This window comes from Aythya fuligula, chromosome 6 (genome assembly GCF_009819795.1).
Source record: "Aythya fuligula isolate bAytFul2 chromosome 6, bAytFul2.pri, whole genome shotgun sequence".
Lineage (NCBI taxonomy): Eukaryota > Metazoa > Chordata > Aves > Anseriformes > Anatidae > Aythya > Aythya fuligula.
In genome coordinates, this window is record NC_045564.1 from 8,297,173 (window position 1) to 8,319,218 (window position 22,046).

The 22,046-nt window shown below is 41.6% G+C and overlaps 1 protein-coding gene across 1 annotated transcript in view; it reads left to right on the top strand.

Annotated features, from left to right (window-relative positions):
• Positions 1 to 22,046, top strand: part of SPAG16 (sperm associated antigen 16) — a 381,187-nt gene that overhangs the window by 284,736 nt on the left and 74,405 nt on the right. The window lies entirely within an intron of this gene.

Below are 22,046 nucleotides of genomic sequence, written 5' to 3' on the forward strand. Positions count from 1 at the left end.
TCACTAGAGAAAAATAAGAGAGAAAATAGAAAAATAAGGAATCATTTAAACAGAAAAAATAGCACGTTTTGTCATAATGACCCACATACTGTTGAATCCATAATACAAATAATCTCTTGGCAGAAAACTTTGCCATCAAACTCTAGTCTTTCTGTAGTGTTTTCACAGATCTCTCTGCTGTACTGTTAAATAGGGTATTTTCATTTCCAGGGGATAAAGTACATTGACACTGTCCATTTTTGACCGCTTCCCAAAGACAAATTTAACGACTATTCTATTTATGTGTGTAATTTGGAACAAGAGCTCATTTTTTCTTGGTTAGGACTTGAGGCAGTTCTGCATTTCTGGAGTAGAATATTGGGTTATTTGCAAAGGAATCACATCCCTGCAGAGTGCAGGAGCAATATTTCTAGCCAGATGGGAGGTTTCCAGTGGAAAGGTTATCGGCCTCAGGCAATCTAAATGGGCAAATTTTTCCAACGTCTGGATAAAATCCAAAATTTTCTCTGCAGGAGTAAGCACACATCAGAGAGATCCAATTGATATGGATGATCAGAACGAGGCATAACATAACGGGACGCAGTCGCACCTACTAAAGATACAAAAGTACCTGGGGAAGAGAGAGAGAGTTCTTCACAGCTTGTGGGGTTTGAGCAGAGCCCCTGTGTGCCCTAGCTGGGGGCTTGGGGAAAGGCACCCTGGGCAAGCTGCACAGGCAGCGCCTGTCAGAGTATGTAGGTACCTTGCAGAGGTACAAGCACACAGCTACTTGTTCGTTACGGAGCAGTTTATAATTTGCTGGGCGAGTGTTGTGGCTGGCAGCAATGCATTTTCTGTGCTGCATCTGAGTGTAACGGTGCAGTGGTTCCAGCAAACCTGGGTGCAGCCAGCTTGGTTCCTGTAAGCAGGGCAGCATGGGACCCAGGCAGAGCTCCTGAGTACGTGAATGCTTAACTCATGCTGATACCATTTTGGCATTATTTTGTTTATTTTTTTCCTTCTACGCATGCTAGCTAAACCAAAGTGAGCCTGAGTGATCCAAAGGTGGCCCTTGATGCATCAGTGGGAGTGGCTGCATGACGTGGTCCTCTGCAACAGCAGAGGGCTAGACAAATGACCCAGCAGTTCCTGCATTGTTTGTCTAAACAGTAATTATTTTTTTAACAATGTGTTGATCAGTATGTGGATTTGCTCAAACTATTCACTCAGTCATTTGAACGGGGTTAGCTAAAAATAGGAACTGTATTGAAATAAGTCAAACAGCCAGAATATTCCAAAAAGAAAAACCACCCAAACGGGGCTGGGAGAAGGTGTCCCATGCTCACCTAGCAGCCTGATGGGCATTGGCACACCTGTCTCATCTGGGACCTCTGTCTGGGGAGAAGCTTGGGTGGGTTTTTCTGGCCTTATCGAAGTGTGGCTTAATTCCTGGCTGCGTCCCTCGGTTTCTCCTGGTGATGATATACCACCTCGTGTAAAATACTTGACTGCATTAGTAGTCATACACACAGGAAACAAATTGTTCAGCTTCCTGCAGGTGGATTTAATTACTAGATTATAGAGCCATGGTTAAACAGTTACCTTTTTTTTCTTTTTTCTTTTTTTTTTTTCTGCCCGGTAATTATTTAAATTATAGCTAATAATGATAGATAGAGGGGTTTTATGAAAAGTTTGGCGGTATCAGCAAATGAGATTGAGGTCAGAGATAGTAAGGCCCCAACTAATCAAATACCTTATTTGGTTTTCCTTTGTCTTGTTTTTAATTAATTATAATTGCAGATGTAATGTAGTCAGAAACATCTTACCTTTTATCTTAAGTGGTGATATCTGCTCGCAGTGTGAGATGTGCTGGGTGGGAGCTGCTTCACAAAGAGCTAGCACCAAGAATGAGTTTGACAATTATTGCGATTCACCTGGTGGCGTTATGGCAGATGGATTTTGCTGACTCTCCTGGTCTGAACGCTATTCATGGGTAAAACATTTGACCATGAAGCTATTTTCTTCTTTCTCAGAGCCTCACTCAGATCTTAAATAAGTTAATGAAAAGGAGTTGGGTATCTTTCTGCTTTAGATAATGTCTGGTCTGCTTCCTCATGCCTTAGCTTTCCTTTCGCTCAGCTGGCAGGTGGACTCTTCTCTGTGGTCCACTTGTGGATGGGGAGAAATTAATTACATGATTAATTGATCACTATTGCATTTCATGAATCTTTATGAAACTATCTCATGGTCTTGGAACGAGACGTGGTGCTGGAGCTGGTGGGACTCAGCCCCCTGCCGGCACTGATGGTCAGTATTGTCCTTGGTGTCAAAACCACCAAGGAGCACGGCCCTTGAATTCTGTGTGCAGACCTCAGAGAGGGCACCAGCTGTGCTTACTTTCAGGGTGGACCAAAGCATGAGTAACTGTTGATCGTTTTTTTTTTTTGCTTTCTTTCCATTGAATTCAGTTTTATTTTTTTCACATGCAAGTCACCCAGCATCTGCACGTGCATATTTTCTTCTGCAGCATTCACAAATCCCTTACTCCTATCTTGTCACTAAGCTTAGACGTTCCCAGTTGCTGTTCAGAAAATGTACTTAATACAATTAATCACAACACAGCCTTGAATAGTATGGAAGAGGTAGGGAAGCTGTAGAGGATTCTGGTTTACTTGTTGACATACTTAATATTATTATCATTATGTATTAAAACAAGCCAAGCAACTTTCCTTAAAACAGTAGTCCAAAATCAACAGCCTAGGAAGAGCCTAGTGCTGCATTTTGAGATCTGCAGGTACAACGAGAGTATATCAAAAGAATGCAAAGTTTGCAAATTAGTGTGAAAGTGAAGAAATGCGAGAGTTGACATCACCTGGAGATACATGTGGTTTATTTTGGGAGATAGGAGTTTGGGGGACGCAAAAGACACATGGTGCTAGGAAGTAGCTACGGAGCAAATGGTACCGCGTTCAGCCATGGTGAGGTTAGGGTAGCTGCTCTGCATTGCTATCTAAAAGCTAGCTTAATTTGCTTAATTACACCATCACATGACATTACACAGGACTGTTAATAGGAGTTGGCCATTAGCCCAGCGGGTGACAGGATCGTTTGCTGTTCAGCCTTGAATTGTTTTTGGTGTTAAATAGTGATCTATGAATTTGTGTCTCCATAGCATCCACCCTTTACTGAATGCAGAATTGTGCTTGGCAGGCTTGCTGGGATGTCAGTGCTGCAGCACCTTCAATATTTGCACTAGACATTATTTGGGCTAGTCCTGATACTATTAAAGCCACAGGTGATCCACACAGGCCTCACAGGGGATGAAGGCAGAGAAATTAAACCTTAGATTGTCAGAATTTCTGCTGGTACTGGGTCTTCAGTCGAAGTCCCAGAATTACAGTTTTAAGCTGCCTTATCTGGTAGCAATTTGGGTGCTCAGAACAGAGCTGGCAGAAATAACCCCTGTAAATGGAGGAGAAGGATTCAGAAGCAGAAGTTGCATTTGTTTAAATTTGCACGTGCCTAGTGGAGTATATATCCTATTTCTTAAATGTAAGTAATACTGATTTATTAAATGGCAGTCTTATTTAGTTAGGAGTTTGATCTTGCAGTGAGTGAGGTGCCCACTCAATTTTCTTTTTGATTCCCTCAATTTCAGGTGGGAGATTGGCTGCAAAGACAAGCAGGTATTGAGACGCCAGGTACTGATCTTCTCCTTCTTTCCCCTTTTCCTTCACTTTTTTGGTTAATTCATATCACTCAAGTGGTGCTGAGTACATAAAGCTTAATCTTGACAGGCTGAAGGATTTGTCTAGGACGGAAGAAGCTCTCCCTTGCTGGGAAGCTGCAGGGTGGATTTTGCCATTTGCTGGTGGATACGAGGAGAGCTGGGGACACCCCATGCCTCTTAGTCTCCGGAGTGGTCTGTGTCGACCAGAGATGAGCCCAGATATCAGCAGAGCTGGGGCAGGATGGGGTCTTGACTCCCCATCTCACTTTTTTTTGCATTTTATGAACCTTGTTTTTCTATATTTGTCGCCCTCTTGCTTATAGTTAAAGTCACGCTTGATGGGAAAAAAATCCTCTAGTGCAGAATTTACCACAGTAATCTTTTTAGCAGCAATCTGATTTTGTCCATATAGTGCAATTATGTGCTGACATTAATGTGTGTTTTTCCCTATGACCCCCATTTCTTACTAAAAAGCTTTTTTCATTACAACACTTTATTGCTGTGTGTTCTTTAATCTCCAAGGCAGATTACTTGATAACATCAATTGATTCCTTAGGGTGCTTTTTCCCTTGTGGTTCAGTGCCTGAGTCCCTACCTCATTTTGAGTATATATGAGCTGTTGCAGGCAAAGCAGTCTCAACTTGGGAAATTTTTACTTAATTTAAGTTATTGCCAATTAACAGAAACTTCTGATCACTCATTCGGGTATTGAGACAAAAGAAAACATGAAGAATGAAGCGAGCACTGATGTAAATGCTTCTCCTCCCCCTTTTGCAGCCTGATTTTAAGCCAAGCATCTCATGCCCCTCTGTGCCCAGTCTCCACCTGCCTTGTTTGAGCCACGGGCAGTGCTCTGCTCTCCCAGCTCCTCCGCTGCAGCAGCAGGCGATGCAGGAGGCTGGGGCTGTGTGTGTGATGGCTTCTGCCTGCTGCAAATTTGGCCTCCAAGCTGCTTTGCCTCTGCTGCTCCCTGCTGCTACTACTCCAGCGCAGGTCACCCGCAGGCTGCAGTCCTTTTGGGTGTCCCTGTGCTGGTGAGGGTTGCCGCAGGCATAATCCTTCAGAGGCTGCGTGTCTACTGGTAACACACCCGTGCATGGCCTGATGAGGTGCTCATGTGTGAGGTATCTGGGAGTCAGCACTTGGCACCCATGGACGAAGTGATGGGGCGCTGCTGCACACGTTTGTTGGGTGCATGGACTGATCGGGCAGGCATCATGAGTGTAGTTAACCCTGCAAGTCTATGCTGGGATGCAAAGAGCTCAACGTAGATTGAAATAGCTGCAGGTGTAATTGTTGGGACTTGTCCTGGCTTTTCCAGACGGGGCTCGGGCAGCTCCTGATTGTGCTCGTTAATCACTTTGGATGTGCTGTAGCTCCACCTAGGAGGGCAGCAGGGTTACCAAGCCATGTTTCAGATCACATCTTTCCAATCCCTTAGAGAACTGAGACTAGTTCCTCTATTTTGCTTCTTTTCTTTTAATTCTCCTCCTTGTCTCCCTTCACCGTGCTGCTCTCCCACATTGCACTTAGCGCTTGGTGTGATGTGTGGAATTTGCCTGCTTTGCTCCACATTCAAGCTTTTCATGGGTCTATTTGAAGAGCATAAGCTGTACTCTTGCAGGACACTCATTTCCTCCCCTTTCTCCCATCAGGAATGGTTTTTATGCCTGCTCCCTCAGAACCCTGTCTTTGCTGAGGGTTTGAACAATCGTAGGGGTTTGCACTGGAGTCCAGGAGTGCCTTTGTCCAGGAGGGCCACCTTCAGCATGGCAAGGTCTGTGTGTTTTCACTGCAGCCTCACACACCCTCTTCTATACAAACTAAGGATTCTCCTGTTCTCTTTCCACTAACTATAGTTAATCCACATGCCTAATAGTTTTGCCTGCTGGGCACAGATGCAGCCACCCACATCTTAGCTCTCCATTCTTCATTTGGTGATCAACATTTTTGGTTTCTTTGGCTTCAGATCCTCTCCAAGTGCTGTTGTGTCAGTTCTCCGCACCCAAGTGCTGGTCTCACGCATGCCCTCTCAGCTCTTCATCTCTGCAGAAGCTGGGCCAAGCAGCAATCAGCCAGAAAAAGTTCTTCCTCCTTCCTTCCAGAATGGGACAAGGCAAACAGCAGCAGATTTTCAAAACCTGTCCCTCAGAGGGAAACGGTGGGGGGCTGATTCACCTCAGCCACGCTAAGACAGAGCCTTTGTGCTTTGTTCTTCACGCTGAAATCCCTGCTTTGGTGGAGCTGTGCAACAAGCAAGTGCCGTTGCCCCAGCTGCGTGCTGGTAGGCAGCGCACCAGTATTGATGTTTTGTCCCTAGGTAGCCTGCCCAGCCGGCGTGCTTGAACTGACGAATCCATTAGTGGGCTCCCTGGAGAAACTGCCGTGTGGACTGAGTTGGTTTACACAACCCATGCCCTATTTTCTTGTCTCCATCACGCTGCCTGGCCGTGGAAGTCAGATCAGCAACATGTCTGTCTTTCTCCAAGGAGTGCTTAGGACATCTGGTGACCATCCTTAATTATTCCTACGGCCAGCATGGGAGTAAAAGGATGTGCTGTAAGACTGTGTTATTCAGCCATAATTCCTTGTCTCGTAATTCTCGCTTTTCCCCTCAGTGCTGCTGTATTTCATTCCTCTCTTGCTCTCCGCATTTGTTTTCCTGACCGTAAAATTATCTAATTTGAAGGCGGTGGGTACTACGGAGCTTACGTAAGCGCGAGCTGACTGACGGATCATTTGGTCTCCTTGTACCACGGGGTGGGAAGCTATCACTTCTCTGATTTCTGGCTGGTGCGCTTTTACAGAAGGGAAAAAAGTTGGCAATGAATTTCTCCCCTTTGTTGCTCAGGAGAAGAGTTGTGCCACACCGTATTTCTGTTGTGTCACGGCCATTTTTCAATACGAGCAAGCTCCCCAATATTTAAATATGTTAGACAGAAAAGAAAAGGGATTCTTAAAATATATGACTTCATTGTTGGTGCAGACATAATGTAAAATGTATGAAATATTTGTCCTTTGGAAAGGGAGGGGAGGTGGCTCAGAACCCCCCTTTTTACATTTTCGCTGGCGTTGCAGAGCACTGTTTTGTCTTTGCTGTGTTTTCTTTGCTGAGCTAATGAGGGTGGGGACTGTGTAGGACTGCAGGCAATTGCTTTGAGCTCTGAGCACTTTGAAGAGATTAGCCCCATTGATATTCCCTTCATTTTTGTTCGAGAGGAAAGCATCCTTCCCCAGAGTGCAAGAAGATGGACAGCTATTTAATAGAGCCAGCCTTTTTCGAGTAGATACTGTAGTACTAAATATTCCCTTCTCACTTGCCTGCATATGCCCAGCAGAAAAACAATGTTCTGGATGCCAGGGTTGTACCTCATTAGAGCAATATATTGACCTGTTAGGGTTTTTTTGAGGACCCCAGGTTGAACGGATTATTATTTGACTGGTTAAATGTTATTCTTCAAGGAGGAACAACAGTTTCAGCTGTTCAGGCAGTCAGCCAAAACATGGTGATGAGCAAATTGTTTGTTCCAAAAGTAAATGAAGGGAATGTCCACATGATTTTTGCCATCCTTGTATTAAACTAACAGAAGCTGAAAGTAATTGGAGGTTTATGCATCCCAAGTGAGACGTAGCTGATCAAAATTTTGATTCTCCAGCAGCTCTCCACAAACTGAATTAAAATGGTTTTCAACAGGTTGTTTTTTTTTTTTTTTTTTTTTTCTAATCCCACTTAAACTAAGCACAAGTCTTAAAATATGAATGTATTCAGCATCTCATTTCTAGCATTTACTGCTTCTGTGACTTTATTAGGTCCATGTGTTCTCTTTTATATTTATTGTTTATATTACTTCCAGCTTACAGAGTGCTACAGTTAGCAAATTCCCACTTTGAATGTATTTACAGTGATTGAATGAGAACTCACTTCTTTCACTCAGACTGCACAGCTCCATCTCCAGCCTGGCTTAGATACAAGAGCTTCATCTCCTGATTAGCTTATTCCTGCAGACAGTCAGAGCGAGGGCTCCTGAAGGTCATTACAGCCTCACAGGTATCCAGGTCTTGTGTTTTGAGTGAAGCATCTGTATTATATGTAAAGAAATGAATCAATACTGCATTCATCATTCATATCCAGTAATAAAAAGAAGGGATTTTTGAAGTAAGATACTATTGATTTAGTATTTGGGTGTGCTTTCTATATTTTCAATATGCAAGGTACAACAGCCATGACATTCTTTGCCAAGGACTGAATGGGTCCGGTAATCTGTAAGGGGGCAGCCATTTGCATCTTCATCACTGTTGAAATTTAGTATATTTTTGTCACTAACCGAGAGTCATCAGTTAACTGGTAGCTTTGTGGATCGATCCAGCATTATGCAGTGAGGGTAGTGCATACGCTCATAGTAAGAAGAAATTGGGTGATTTGACTTAAGGGAAGCAAGTACTTGGGTAGAAGCTGGTAGTCCATTCAGTTTGGATACTTTGGAGAAGAAAAAAAAAAAAAAAAGAAAAATGTATTGTGACAACCTAAGTATCTTGTTTCAAGCTCAAGGGTAATTTAGGTAGTTTGGTCAATTTGCGTGCCATTCCCATCCTTTCAGGAAGCAAATTTCATATTTGCCTCTAGAAAGTTTTGAAGCTAAATGTCAGATGTTTTCATATAAAATGATCTTTAAACAATCTGCAACAATCTGTTAGCAATATCTAGCTTTCCACTTCTGTTTTGGTAAAAACTCCCAGCCTAGGTTGAATTTGAATAGCATACTTTTAGCAACATAGAAACTACATTTTTATCAAGCTTGATATTTTTTCAATATACCTTTTAAACTGAGCTCTAAAGGAGAATTATTCACCTCTCATTTAGTAAACAAGTAACCCACTGTGGATACCAGAGTAGTAATTAACACTAAATTTTTTGATTCCTTGGAATAGCTCGTCCACTTGGTAAATGAAATACATTCAAAAACTAATTCTTTTCAGACCTTTATAAGTGGCATCTCTTTTCAAGCAGGAGATCATCTTTAAATTATGTATGCTGTTCATAGCCTTTTTTATTTTTATTTTATTGACAAATTGTCAGAGGAGCTAAAATGCCTAATCATCAATAGCAAGTGATCCACGGGGTTATGCAAAATAAATTGATTAACGATATAATCTCCATATAGATGTCTCAGGAGGGCTCGCTGTTTTTTATGAACCAGTCTTGCTTGCTTTTTTGCAGGGCCAGGTGGAAAAGGGCGAGTGAGACAAAGTCTAGGGCATCTGCAGTCATGCTGCTGCCACTTGCAGTCATTAACTGCTTGTGGTGGTGGGATGTGCAAGGGCAGGCATCGCATCTGCTGAATGGGAGAACAAAAAGGATGAGCAGTTTGCTTCCACAACAGTATCTGCCAGCCTTTTTTAAGGCTTGCAGGCCAGCAAAAACAAACAAACAAACAACAAACACCATTGTCTTGAAATACTTGGTTTTCCTCCTGAAGTCTAAACAGGACACAGCATAGTGTGCTAAATGCCTGCAAATGGAAGTCCATCAGGAGCAACTCTCCTGGTCCAGGAGATGCTCCCAGGGACGGATCCTCTCAAAGTGTGGAGCCAAGGCATTGGGAATTCTTAGGAGCACACAGGCTTCGTACACAGGGCTTTGCCCCACAGCCAAAAGTGGACTGGATTTCTCTCTAGGTGGGATCCTGTGTTTTAAATAGCCCAGCTCGTGTATTTGTCTGGGGAAGACAAAGGGCTTAGTCACTTGCAATGCATTTCCAGTTTGAGTTTGAAACCTGAGACAAAAATCCCTTTGTCGTGAAAGTATAACTTCCATTTATTTATTTTTCATGCCATCCCACTACTAAGAAAATTGTGACTTAGATGCCTTTGAGGAATTTAAATTATGCTTATGCAAAACTATTCCTTGGAGAAAATTGGGTGCAATTTTAGGATTAGATAACTGACCTTCGAGAGAGGGAGAGAGAGGGCAGAGCTCGCATATCCACTCTTTCTAGATGGCCGTTCATTATGGAGCCTTCCAACTGCTCAGTGATACTGCCTGTGCTTTTGTAAAGGCTTGCACAAGCAAATGCATGGCCTGGGCAGAAAGAAATCTTTGTGCTGAGATTTTTGGGCAACAAAATAAAGCATTTAATTCTCTTTCTTCTTCTGTGGCAAAATGCTATATATGATGGTGATTGGGAAAATAAGGAAGAAAAGAAACTGTACCCTATTTGCTCCTAGAATAAAGCAAAAGAGGGGAGTGGTGGTGATGATGGAGAATTCTTTAATGCTGGGTTCTTGTCAAACATCATTCCCTTTTCATGTTTCATGTTGTAAGTGAATATGAATGGCATACATCGGTGATCCTGCCTGGAAACGAAGAGCAAGAGTTTTTCTGGCTCCTATCAATGGTTAGTTTTGCTCCTCTCCCATCTTTGGCAGTGGGCAAGAGGTGACACGGGAAAAAAAAAAAAAAGCAAAACAGAACAAGTAAAAGCTGAGATTTTTTCTGCTGCTATTTTTCAGTGTCCTGTGAATTAGGACCTCCCAGAGCTGGCAGCCCCATGTACCGTGACTGGTCTTCCTGGCTCTCTCCTCTGTTAAACCTGTCTGATCATTTGTTCTGGAACTTCTGTGCTTCATCTTCTGGCCGATCCTGTAGCAGTGATGAAATACTTCCCTGCCTTTGCTTTAAATCTCTTAATGATACATTCGGATTCTCGTACTGTGGGAATTACTGAATAATTGTAGCTTGTTTAACATCTTCAGGCTGACACATCTTTCCCTACTCTCATTTCAGAGCTGAAGAGTCCTTGTCTGTTTAATCTCCTGGATACATAAGCCGCTCCTCACCTTTCTTCATCCTGTTGCCCTTCTGTAAATCTGAGTTTGGGTACATTCTTCTAGAAATGGAGGGGAGGGACAAGGCCTGTATGATCTTTCAAGATACGCTTAAACCATGTTTTTAAATAGGAGCATAATGAAGTTTCCTGGGTTTGTTCTTTGCTTTTATTTTTTCCACCATAAATCTTGACGCTATGTTAAGCTGATGTTTTCAGAGAAGTATCCACTGAGGTGAAAAGATCTCTGTCCTGAGGGACAAAGGGTAGTTCACAGTCCTTACTGGATTCATGTGATTAAAGGTACTTTTGTTCATTAGAATCATTTTGAGCTTCTCAGAATCAGGCTACATCTGCCATCCCGTTACTTAATCCTGTAGCATCTTGAAATCTTTCAACAAGTCTTTGAAATGTGCTGTCATCTTGAAAAACATGAATAATGTTACAATTGAGTACCACCTCAATATTCACCTTCCCACCCTTTCAAAAAGAATATTTATTAATATGCTGACTAGCACAAGTCCCAGAATAGATGTTACATTCTTCTGGTAATCTGTTCCTGTTTTGTCCTGACCATGCCCTCTTGGAAAGCATTTTTTTTTCCCTTCCCCTTCCAGAGTGCCTTTGATACAGTGGTTCTCAAAAGCTTTGGGGAATTCAAGTGTCTTATGTCAGTCAGGTCACCCTTACTCCTGTGCTTCTCAGCACCATCAAAGAACTGAAGCAGATTTCTGAGCAGTGGTTTCCTGCCATAAAAGCCCTGGTAACTCCTCACTATGGTGTGACATTTCTCCACGTCTCAATTAAACCTCTTCATTATTCTACAAGTGAGTTTATTAGACCTGTAAGGAAATCAGCCTCACCAGCTGACAGTTTCTGAGGCTCTTTTCAGAAGCTGCTGTGATGTTTGTCACCTTCCATTCCTCTGGCACTCGGGCCAGATTAAGCAATAGGTCTTGTACTCAGTAACTGCTTCGGGTAGTTTTGTATTTAAGGTTTTGTAGAACTCCTGCTCAAATACACTGATCCTGGCAAAGATTTAATCACTTCATTCTAAGATTGTGGATGTCTGTTCACAGTTTAAACAACAAAACCAAAGAAACAACAACAAAACCAGGCTGACCAGGTGTGTCTCAGGAGCTGTAAAAGCAGCCAGGATTTTACTTTCTGCTTCCTGGCATGATGGAAGCTGTTTGGATATGGTGGAAATAATGCACAGATGGCTTTGAAATAATAGAGCTGAAGGGCTGTAGGCTTTCGGTTTGTGCAGCACCCCCCTTTTCGTGACCTTGCCTTTGTCTGAATGAATGATTTTTAGCGGTGAAGAAATGTGCAAGTGATTCCTTCAGCCACAGACATCTACCTATGAAACACAGATGCTGGGTGTTACGACCAGGAGTCAGTGCTGTCCTTGGAGTACAGGATTAGCTGAATTTGAGCATTTGATTGTGCATTCCCTAACAAAGCAGAATTTAAAACATGGTCTATCAAATTCTTATTGTGTATTCTTTTCCCTTCCACTTCATACAGCATTCAGCCTGAATGACATTTGGAGTCTCTCTGATAGCATAATGGGCATTTGTAGCAGGTCCAGTAATTAATGATCAATATTTTAGCCGTGCTTGCAAGCTAAGTTTAGGCACTGGCAAAATAAAGAGTTGCCTGGGGTCACTGGCTGATGGAGCAACAAAACTTGGGGCTTCATTTAGGCAGAGAAACTGTCTGACACAGAGAAACCCTGTGGCACAGTGGCAGCAGGTGGGTGCCAGCACTGGCCTTGCTTGGTGCCACAGGTGTGAGGCTCCTCCATGTCCTCCCTGGGCAGCTCTCCCCGTGCCAGGGCTGAGGAAGCTCCCTGCCTTCCTCTTAGGTCTGACGTGAAGTGTTACGGGAACCTGGGGCTGTGGAGCCTCATGGTACTGGTATTGTGATTGATCTAACATTCTTGTAATACTTAATCATGAATTAGTTATAACACATTTATTATTGATTTTTCTTAATGTATTTACGTAAATTAATAGACAACTCCGATGCCTGATAGGGCTGCGGGAATGGTAACACAAAATCAAGGAAAACAAGGTTACTGAGTACAGTAAACACTTCTTTTCTGGCATCTAAGCAAAACACAGGGAAAAGAAACAGGAAAGGAAATCAATGAGAACCAGTCCCACAGAAGTTATTAAACAATACCTCAGTCAAAACTCCCTCAGGAAAAGGAAAAGGTTCCTCTCCTGAAATCTCACCCGAAGTCTTAACTGGTAGGTAGACCTGAGGAGAAGTTTGGGGAGAAGACTGATGGTGCTTGCTGGGAGGTGCTGAGCATCCCCATGGCACCAGTACTTGTGCAGGAAGCTCTCTGTGGTGAGCTAGGACGTTGAGGACTGTTTCCAACTCTTATGCTACCCAGGAACTCTGCCATATATTTCATAACAGAGCACGTATGTGAGGTGTACCCCAGCCCATCTACCACTCTATACGTAATCAGGTTTGGTATTTCTAAGCAAAACAAATATTTCCAAAGGAGCTATTGTGAGCAGATGGACTAACATTCATAACACAGTTTTGCTTTTCAAGTGGTTTGTTTGAATAAAATGTATTGTTTCCACTGAGGTTTAAACTACAGCTTGCTTTAATTATTTTTATATTTGACCATTATATTGTGAGGATATGAAATGGGCAAAATGTTAAGAATAATTAAGCAGAGTGGTCCTGAATACCCTGGTGAGTCTGAAAAACCATATATAAAAGAAAGCAGCTATCTGTGGAGCTGCCAATTCCACTTACATAAGCCCATCTGTTTACATCTAGTCCTGTTCCCTGAAGAAGAATACGTCTTATGTGAAGAATTCCCACCAGGTCCCTTAGACATTTTATCATTCAAGGATGTTCTTCTTGTTTGTTCTCTCTCTTTCCTTTATAAGAAACCATAGAATTTAAGATTTTCAGGGCTGTCTCTTAGAAGACTTACAAGACAAATGCTTGACTTAGCATATAAAATCACAAGTTTCTTCTCTTCTGATTCTTTAATGAATAAAAACATTTGCAAGCCACTTACATACACCTTTGACTCACAGTGGCTTATAAACTTTTCTCCTTTTTCTTGTCTTTGTCTTCCTCTTCCACCGCCCTTCTGTATTCTCATTTGAATCTTTCAGACTGCCACTTGCTAAACCAAAGACATAGATTATTTTATGTCTAATTGATCACGTGGAAAGGCTGTTTGCTGTTTATCTGGTATTGTATGACAGATTATGAAACTTTTTCCAAAGAAGAAAGATGACTTTTTGTTTTCCTGTATCCCTCAGTCCTAGGAGGTCTACAAATACAGAACTCATGTTTTACTTCATCTACCCTGGTTTATATTCTGTCCTCAGAACAACTTCAACAACAAAATTACCCAAATAACAGCAGATATTAGCTTGTGGACTTTTTTTGATCTTTTTATTAAATCCTAGTATCAAAGCGGATTTATCCACTCTCTAAGGTAAGATGGGGGAGGCCAGCTTTTGAAGATCATTTGAATGTTTTTCATTTGGTGGCCTAATCTTCTTCCTGCTCTATTGAACTCCTGTAAATTGTTTTAGGCTTCTTAGAACAAAAAATTATCTAAGAGTTCCAACTTTGATTTAATTATCCAAGTGTAAGCTCTTAACATAAAGTTATTGACACAAGAAATGCAAAATAAAATGAGGTCATGTCAAAAAAAGCGTGAATTCAATTAGTCCCTTCAAAGAAATCTTGAGTATGAGTTTTGAATTACAGGTTTAGAATAAAGGTGTGTTTTTTTTTTTTTTTTTTTTTTTTTTTCTTGACATCTTCCATCGAACTGAAAGAAGTTAATTTATCTCACTTCTCACAGTAAGTTTCCAACCATTTTCAGAGGCTCAGGTACATGGAAGGCTTTCCTGCAGCCTGCTGCTCTCTTCCTGTGTGGGTCATTCCAGTCTGATCACCAAAATACTCCTTGTATTTGGGGCTTTTCAGCAGCTGAAGGCAGGAAGCACAGTGCTCTTCCATGCTTTATTCAGAGGGCTGTATTTCAGAAAAGCCACTCGTTTCGTGTGCTTGGGTCTGTGCTGTACATCCCTCACAGAGAACGTGGGCTCCAGCATCCTTTCCTGGCTTCCCCAGTCTCTCCTAGCAGACATTTTCCAAGACTTTCCATCCTTTGTCACCCAGCTGCTACTAGGTGTTCTGCATCACTTGTGAGGAATTATTTTTACCCAGTATTTGGCCTCTCTGTTCTAAGCAGTGGCTAGCTGTGTTTGAGGCAAGTACATCTTTCATGTTTTTTGCCTGGATGCTTTAGAGGTGGAAGGAAAGAGGCTGTGCCCTCCTGATATGGGATGGCTAAAGGTGGGGTACAGGAAACGTTCACAGTGCCATCTCTTTGTAAGAGTTTTGGGGTAAGGTGTAGTGTGTAAAAGACCCGTCATCTGACATTTTTGTGTGTTTGATGCTTGGGTTGAAGCTGAAGTGCTCCTCCCCGTGAGTGGACTGGTGGACCAATTGATTCTTGAACTGAAAACCCTCTTGGGTTTGTGGGTGTTAGCACATTTTTTCCCTGAAGGACAAAAAACGATTAGGCAGAAGGAGATGAGATTTTTAAGACCAACGAAGTTATAGACATTTATCTCTGTACTTTTTGCTTTGCCTAGGGGCTCTTCTGGACAGAGGAGACAGCGAACCTTAGCTGATGCTGATTAATGCCCAATTCCTTCATGCAGCAGCACACTGAAGGGTTTGCTGGTGCTTGGTGGGGCTGGCCTTGATTCCCCTGACTGCACTCGTGCACCTCTTCATGGAGAGCACTTTGGTTATACATAAAGTGTATCGTATAAATACATTGCAGCTTCCTATCTAAGTGGCACCTGAGTGTGTACAGATGACATCTGAATCATGGGAAGAAATGAATATAGAAGAATGAATAGCACACAGACTACTCCGGGCTTTTTCCTCAGTAACCTACAAGAACCAGATTTCCTTCAGACTCTGTATTGGAGTAGTCACACTGTTATGATGTGCTGTTTGAGATGTTTTCTTGACTAGTATTTCTCTGCTGTGTTGACTTTTCCTTTGATGGGTACTTTTCATAAACAGTATTCATCTCTTTTGCTTTGTTTATCCTAACAAGATATTTCTAGATAGATTTTCAGTAGATCTCTTATCTTTTTAGAACCTGGTTATACCATTTTTTAACAGTTCAGCTGTAAGAAAATACTTCTCCCAACCCATCCAGCAATTCCAGCAATCCAAAGCAGGGATTAAAAGAGACGTTCATACTTAAGAGTAGATAACACCTAAAGAAATTCAGACCATTATTGGATTCTCTGTAGAGGCCTTTATGGCCTAAAACACTTTTAAACTTGGCTCTGTCAGCCATGGGGGAGTTATCATCTGTTAGCAGATAAAGTCTCAAGGGGTTGGAGCAATCCCAATTGTATGTTGAGTCAATTTATGGAAAAGTATCTCTTGAATCAGTAGTTAAAATTTTATTACAGATGGCTCAGATACTGGGCTTGATTTATTCTTTATATCTTGTGTAGTGACATGAGTGACTTGTCTACAGAAAGGCCACAAGATAGTTATTACAAAATAAAGGGCAAGAAGCAAAGGCAGTTGCTTCTTTGCGGCCCAAATCACTTCTTCAATTTTCAGCAGCATGGAGAATGTGGAAATAAAACCAGGCTGTCTTGAGGTTGTTGCAACAATTAGCAACACGTTGGAGTGTAACCAGGAATTGTTTGAAGATAGTTCATTTAAATCCTTTTATATATATCAAAGAAAGAATTTTCACCTGCTGGTAGAATATTATCTGATTTTATCTTTGTCTAAAATTATCAGACGCTAATTTAAGTCACAGAATCACAGAATTTTCTAGGTTGGAAGAGACCTCAAGGTCATTGAGTCCAACCTCCAACCTAACGCTAACAGCCTTCCACTAAACCATATCCCTAAGCTCTACATCTAAACGTCTTTTGAAGACTTCCAGGGATGGTGACTCCACCACTTCCCTGGGCAGCCTGTTCCAGTGCCTCACAACCCTTTCAGTGAAGAAGTTCTTCCTAACATCTAACCTAAAACTCCCCTGGCTCAACTTAAACCCATTCCCCCTCGTCCTGTCACCAGGCATGTGGGAGAACAGGCCAACCCCCACCTCGCTACAGCCTCCCTTGAGGTACCTAAAAAGAGCGATAAGGTCGCCCCTGAGCCTCCTCTTCTCCAGGCTGAACAAGCCCAGCTCCCTCAGCCGCTCCTCGTAGGACTTGTTCTCCAGGCCCCTCACCAGCTTCGTTGCCCTTCTCTGCACCCGCTCAAGCACCTCCATGTCCTTCTTGTAGCGAGGGGCCCAAAACTGAACACAGTACTCGAGGTGCGGCCTCACCAGAGCTGAGTACAGGGGGACGATCACCTCCCTAGCCCTGCTGGTCACGCTGTTCCTAATACAAGCCAGGATGCCGTTGGCCTTCTTGGCCACCTGAGCACACTGCTGGCTCATATTCAGCCGACAAAGTCATTCAAGGAATAGAGAATGAAGATCTTAATGTTTTGAGTTTGGTTATATATTATCGAACTTATATAGAACTGAAAATTCCTTGTGCTTTTGGAAACTGAAAACCTGTCTTTTGCTGCAAGACACCTGACTACGGAAGATATTTCTTAAGGGAAAAAAATCTTAAAATCATATATAAAAGATTCCTACAGCTCCTTTTTTTTTTCTCTCACTTCTGTGAGGAAAATGCATAGTAGTATATGAGGAATTCTTTGTAGGACACATACTCTATTGTAAATGAAAATAAAGAATGTACTAGGATTATAAAATTAGATATAAAATATTACACTTCATTTATTTTCATGGACCGTATAATACAGGCCATAAATTAGGATTATATTTTTTGAAGGACAATCTTGATTTAAAGGTTTTAGGTGATAGTGAAAAAAAATCATTAAATATATCATAGCTGAGCAAATTTTTGTCTACCACACTTAAAAATTCTTTACATGTCCAAAGTAAGATGAAATTTGTAAAATATCATTAAATTAGAACCGGTTATAATATTCCTCCTGCATGCACATTGCATAAATGAGAAGTATTGCAGAAATAATTTGTTGAAATCTTTTCCAGTTTCTCTTGACATTTGATAGAGTTCTCTTGACTTTTGGATTGCTAAGCTGGGGATCCTTGGATCAAATCCATTCTCTATCTTGACCTTTTAAAAAATATCTGTGCTTTAAAGTTTGTAATATTAGATGTTACAAGGCAAGGCTGGGAAAAAGAAAAAAAAGGAAAAAAAAAAAAAAAAAACAGCACTAGGCAGTTATGGAGAAGTCTACCCAGTACATAAGCTTCTTCTCAAACCCAACTACTTGTGATTGACTCATGAGCTGAGGCATGAAGGTGTGTGAGTGATGCAATTGTTTAATCTGTTGTATTTTTAGAAAGAAATGAAGTGATTGAATGGCATAATGTGACATTAGTGCCCATATCAGTTAATAAAATAAATGTGATGCTATTATTCATGGTATTTTAAGGATAAAAATCGTTGACAGTATACGCGTAAAATAGACGCGAATAATGGCAGAACCTATTAGGCTCTAACTTCAGAAGTATCCAGCAATTATGCAACTTAAATTAGCAATCTTAACTTACCCATATATTTACATATTAATGGTCCTAAGTGGTAATTGTAATTGTCTCTCATCATTGCTTCCTTTGACCCTCATTTTTCAAATAAGAAATATGAAATTCCATTAAGTAACATTAATAGTTGAAAATTAATTTAAGGCAATATATCATCAATTAGCGAACCTTTAACACACTTCACTATTTTCACCTGACGCTAACTTGAAGGAAAAAAGGATAGCTGTTTCACGTTTGCCTGAGCTGGGGGATATCATTTTGGGCATGTATGACGGAAGAGAGATGTGACGTCCGTCACATTTCTGGCCTCGATCCAGGGAAGCTCCAAATTTCCCATTGACTTCAGCCTGTTCACGTGTGGCTGAGGAAGGGCAAAGAGCTCGGCGACGTACAGAGCCACAGCTGGGGCTAGCTGCTCTTGACTGGGAAAGGCAACACTTTTGGCAGAGCTTTTCTTATTCTCGGTTTCATTTTCTTTTCATTCGTGCATAGAAATGTTCTCATACAGAAGCGAGAACTTCCTTTGGATAACAAGTACCTCTGGTTTATTTACACCATGCCTTCCCGAATGATTCTCCTGATGCATTCCCCTTGGTGCAGAAGGACAGACCTGTGGCTGGGCTGGGCTATAGCATGTGTGTAAGATTAGAAAGCAGCATTCACAGCTGGCCTGTAGGTCTTCAGTCATTGAATCCACAAATGGAGCTAATGTAGAATAATAATGCGAGAAGTTGCTTCCAACTACTGATGACTAAAATACATTTTACACAGTGTGCTGCTCTCATAAGGGAAAAAAAGTACAAAAGCCATTAAAAGCTAAATGCCTCTTACTCGTCTTGTCGGTGAGGCTATCATCATCCGTTACAGGACATTTGTGATTTCGGGGACTGCAAATGTTACTGTTGTTGTCCATAGAAGTGAGAATGGTTTTTGTTATTTCTTTAAATGCCAGCCGTAATAATGTGTCTTTTTTCCCCTGTTCTGCAAAAGCCATGTTTTAAAGTATTTTAGTGTTCTTTGAAAAGCACTTACATTGTGAGAGTTCGTTAATTTTAGTAACATTAAGTTGCCAATTAAGGAACGCACTATACAGACAGTTTGAAGAGAGCAGGTATGTTTTTTTTCCCCCTTTTTTATATGAACTTCTATCCATGTTAATGCTATGCTCTGTTTCCCTCTTGGCTGTGCAATGTGTGTGGTTGGTAGAGCAGCACCTGTAACCTGGAAATCCTTTGACAGAAACTTCCTGGTTGTATTTGCAGGCTTTAAAGATGAGTCATGAACCAGAACAGGCTGAGATCTGGAGTCAATAACTGGCTCCACTGGTAGAATTTCTAATTTCTTTGGTGTGGGAATTAACTTCTCCATAGCTTGATTGCTATGAGGAGAGATGAGGATGCTGTGCTGTCCTGCACAGCAAGTGTGTAAAAGCCAGATGAGCCCATCTGCTGCGCCATAAACGTCGTCCTTGTGAGCTGTTAGGTTTCTCGGGTCTGTTTGTGGGAAGACTTTGTTTTTCTCTAATGGATGCTAATTAATTCCGATTCCATTGTCCTTTGAAAACTCCCCGAATCCTGTTTATCGCTAAGATTTAAACTGGCTGTAATCAGCAGATTGATTGGTGAAAAGAATATCGGGTAGCAAGATTAGTACAACATAATGAGCCAACATATTGCTGCTACCGCCATGAATGATGACAATGTGCCGGGAATATATTAGAGGGAGCAGAGGCTTCCATGATTTTGGACCGTGCTAGACCAGGCACCATCTCCAAAAAGACCCATTGGATAGGAATGTGAGGGAAACTGGAGGTAGACTAAGGAATTTGGCTATTGGCTTTTATCTTTACCTGCAGATCTAGTGGCCAGAATGAATTATGATTATATAGTGAAGAAGCTCTGGGATGTACAACCAGCAGAAGGACGGTGTAAGTGTCAGTGTAAGGCTTTGCACCATTATTCATGGAGATTTAGAGGTAATTAACCTGACTTCACTCAGCTGAGTTTTCTGGAAGGAAATAAAAAGGATAACTTCAGAAGGAGAGTTTATGATAATATTTTTTTTTATTATTTTTTTTTTGCTCCTTAAATTGCATATTCACCATAGAAAGTATTTGCACATTAAAGATAGGCATAAAACATTAACTTAGGCAAATAAGCCTTATACGTGGAGGAAAAAATTAAAGTAAATTCAGCCTACCAAGTCCAATTTGAATTTATTTTCATATTTTAACGTGGTTTAATGGTCACGATCAATAGTTAAATTTTTGTGGCTTTTAGCTGGCTCCGTGCTTACAGGTAGAACAAACTGGATTCTTCCAGAGATCAGCACTTCTCTCCACTCAGGTGTGTGGTGTGAAACAGATTCTGAGCAGGACAGAGCTGGGGGGCTTCGAGCCAGCCCTGTGGGGGTAAAGCTGAGAGGCTTCTTCATTCAGAAGCCACCACCTGCCTGCGTTTCCCCACAGTCCTGCCTCCAGCATCCGGGCTACAAGGTTAGTAGTAGCCACGGGATAGTGCAGGGAGCCTTTTGGGAGCTGTTCTCCACCACCCTGCAGTAAAAATAATAATGATAATACAAAATAATAATAATACAAAATAGAAAATGGCATCTTGTTGCAGCTAGTAAAGCAAACCATCCATGCGGTGTGTTCTTCCCTCTCGCTCTGCAGTATTTTGTTCAGTGCTGTCTTTGGCAGGTGCTTCTGGTCACAGTCCCTTGCCTGGATCTTTTGAAAGCTGCCTTGTGGGGATGCTGTTTCTTCAGCAAAGGGAGAAGAAGGTGGGAAGGGCAACGGCAGCAGAAGACATGGGGCTGCTGCTCTTTCTAAGTGCAGCAAGCAAAAGCAGGGACTGGGAAAAAGAAGAGGGAGGAAGCTGGAGATTTAGGACAGAAAACAGGGGAAAGCACATAGTTGTCACAATCAGTAAAAAGAACGGGGTGAGGACGTTTGTGTAGGGGGATGTGGCACTGTTTATTGACTTCAGTGAAAGTAAAGTAATACAGGATCTGAAAGTGATTTTTGGGGGAACATATTGATGGTGAGGGAGTAGATAATTGATGCTGGAAGAAGGAAATTTGCATGTACAGCCATAGCATGCAAAAATAAAACGTGTTCACTAGCAACGGCAGACAGACATTTTGAATATGCAAATCTGAGTTTGCATATACATGTGCAAGTGTTATGTATGCAATAAATCTCAGCGTAAATTTTGCAGGTTCATTTTGAGTCTCTGTTAACACAAAACGGTGCTGAGCAGAGCTTGACTGGGAAGAGAGCAGTGAGGGGGATCTGCATGGTACTGAAACCAGGGAGCATTCTGTAATTATGTTAAAGCCCCGCATTACAAGCAGGAAATACAAAGTTATGATTACTATTAAAAGAGACCCGGGCATGTTAATTTATGGAAATTAGCAGTTTAAGGCATCTAAAAAACTGTGCTATGCACTGACATAAAGTTCTGCGATGAAATTATGATTAAGGCATTTTCCTGTTTGTGGCCCCAAATTAGTTTAATTTTTAAAGATGCTTTTTCTCTGCATGATGCCACTTCAGCGAAGGTTGAGAGACGTTCAGTCTGCATTTATAACTTTACAGGAGTGGCAGAAACCAGCACTGCTGGACTGGAGAACTTCTTCTCTGCCTTTTTCTTAATGGGTTATTTAGCTCATGATTTGAGGGCTGAGCGTTTTCTGGTACTGTGAGATAAAGATAGGTTTTCTTTTTCTTAGCCATTTGTATTTCACTGTTTTATCCACGTTTAGACGTAAAATACTCAATGCAATAGGTTTAGGTATATGGATAAGGAAATCCAGAAGTGAGGACAAAATGATTGAAACTGAACCATGTGTTTCTTTTCTCCCTTCATTC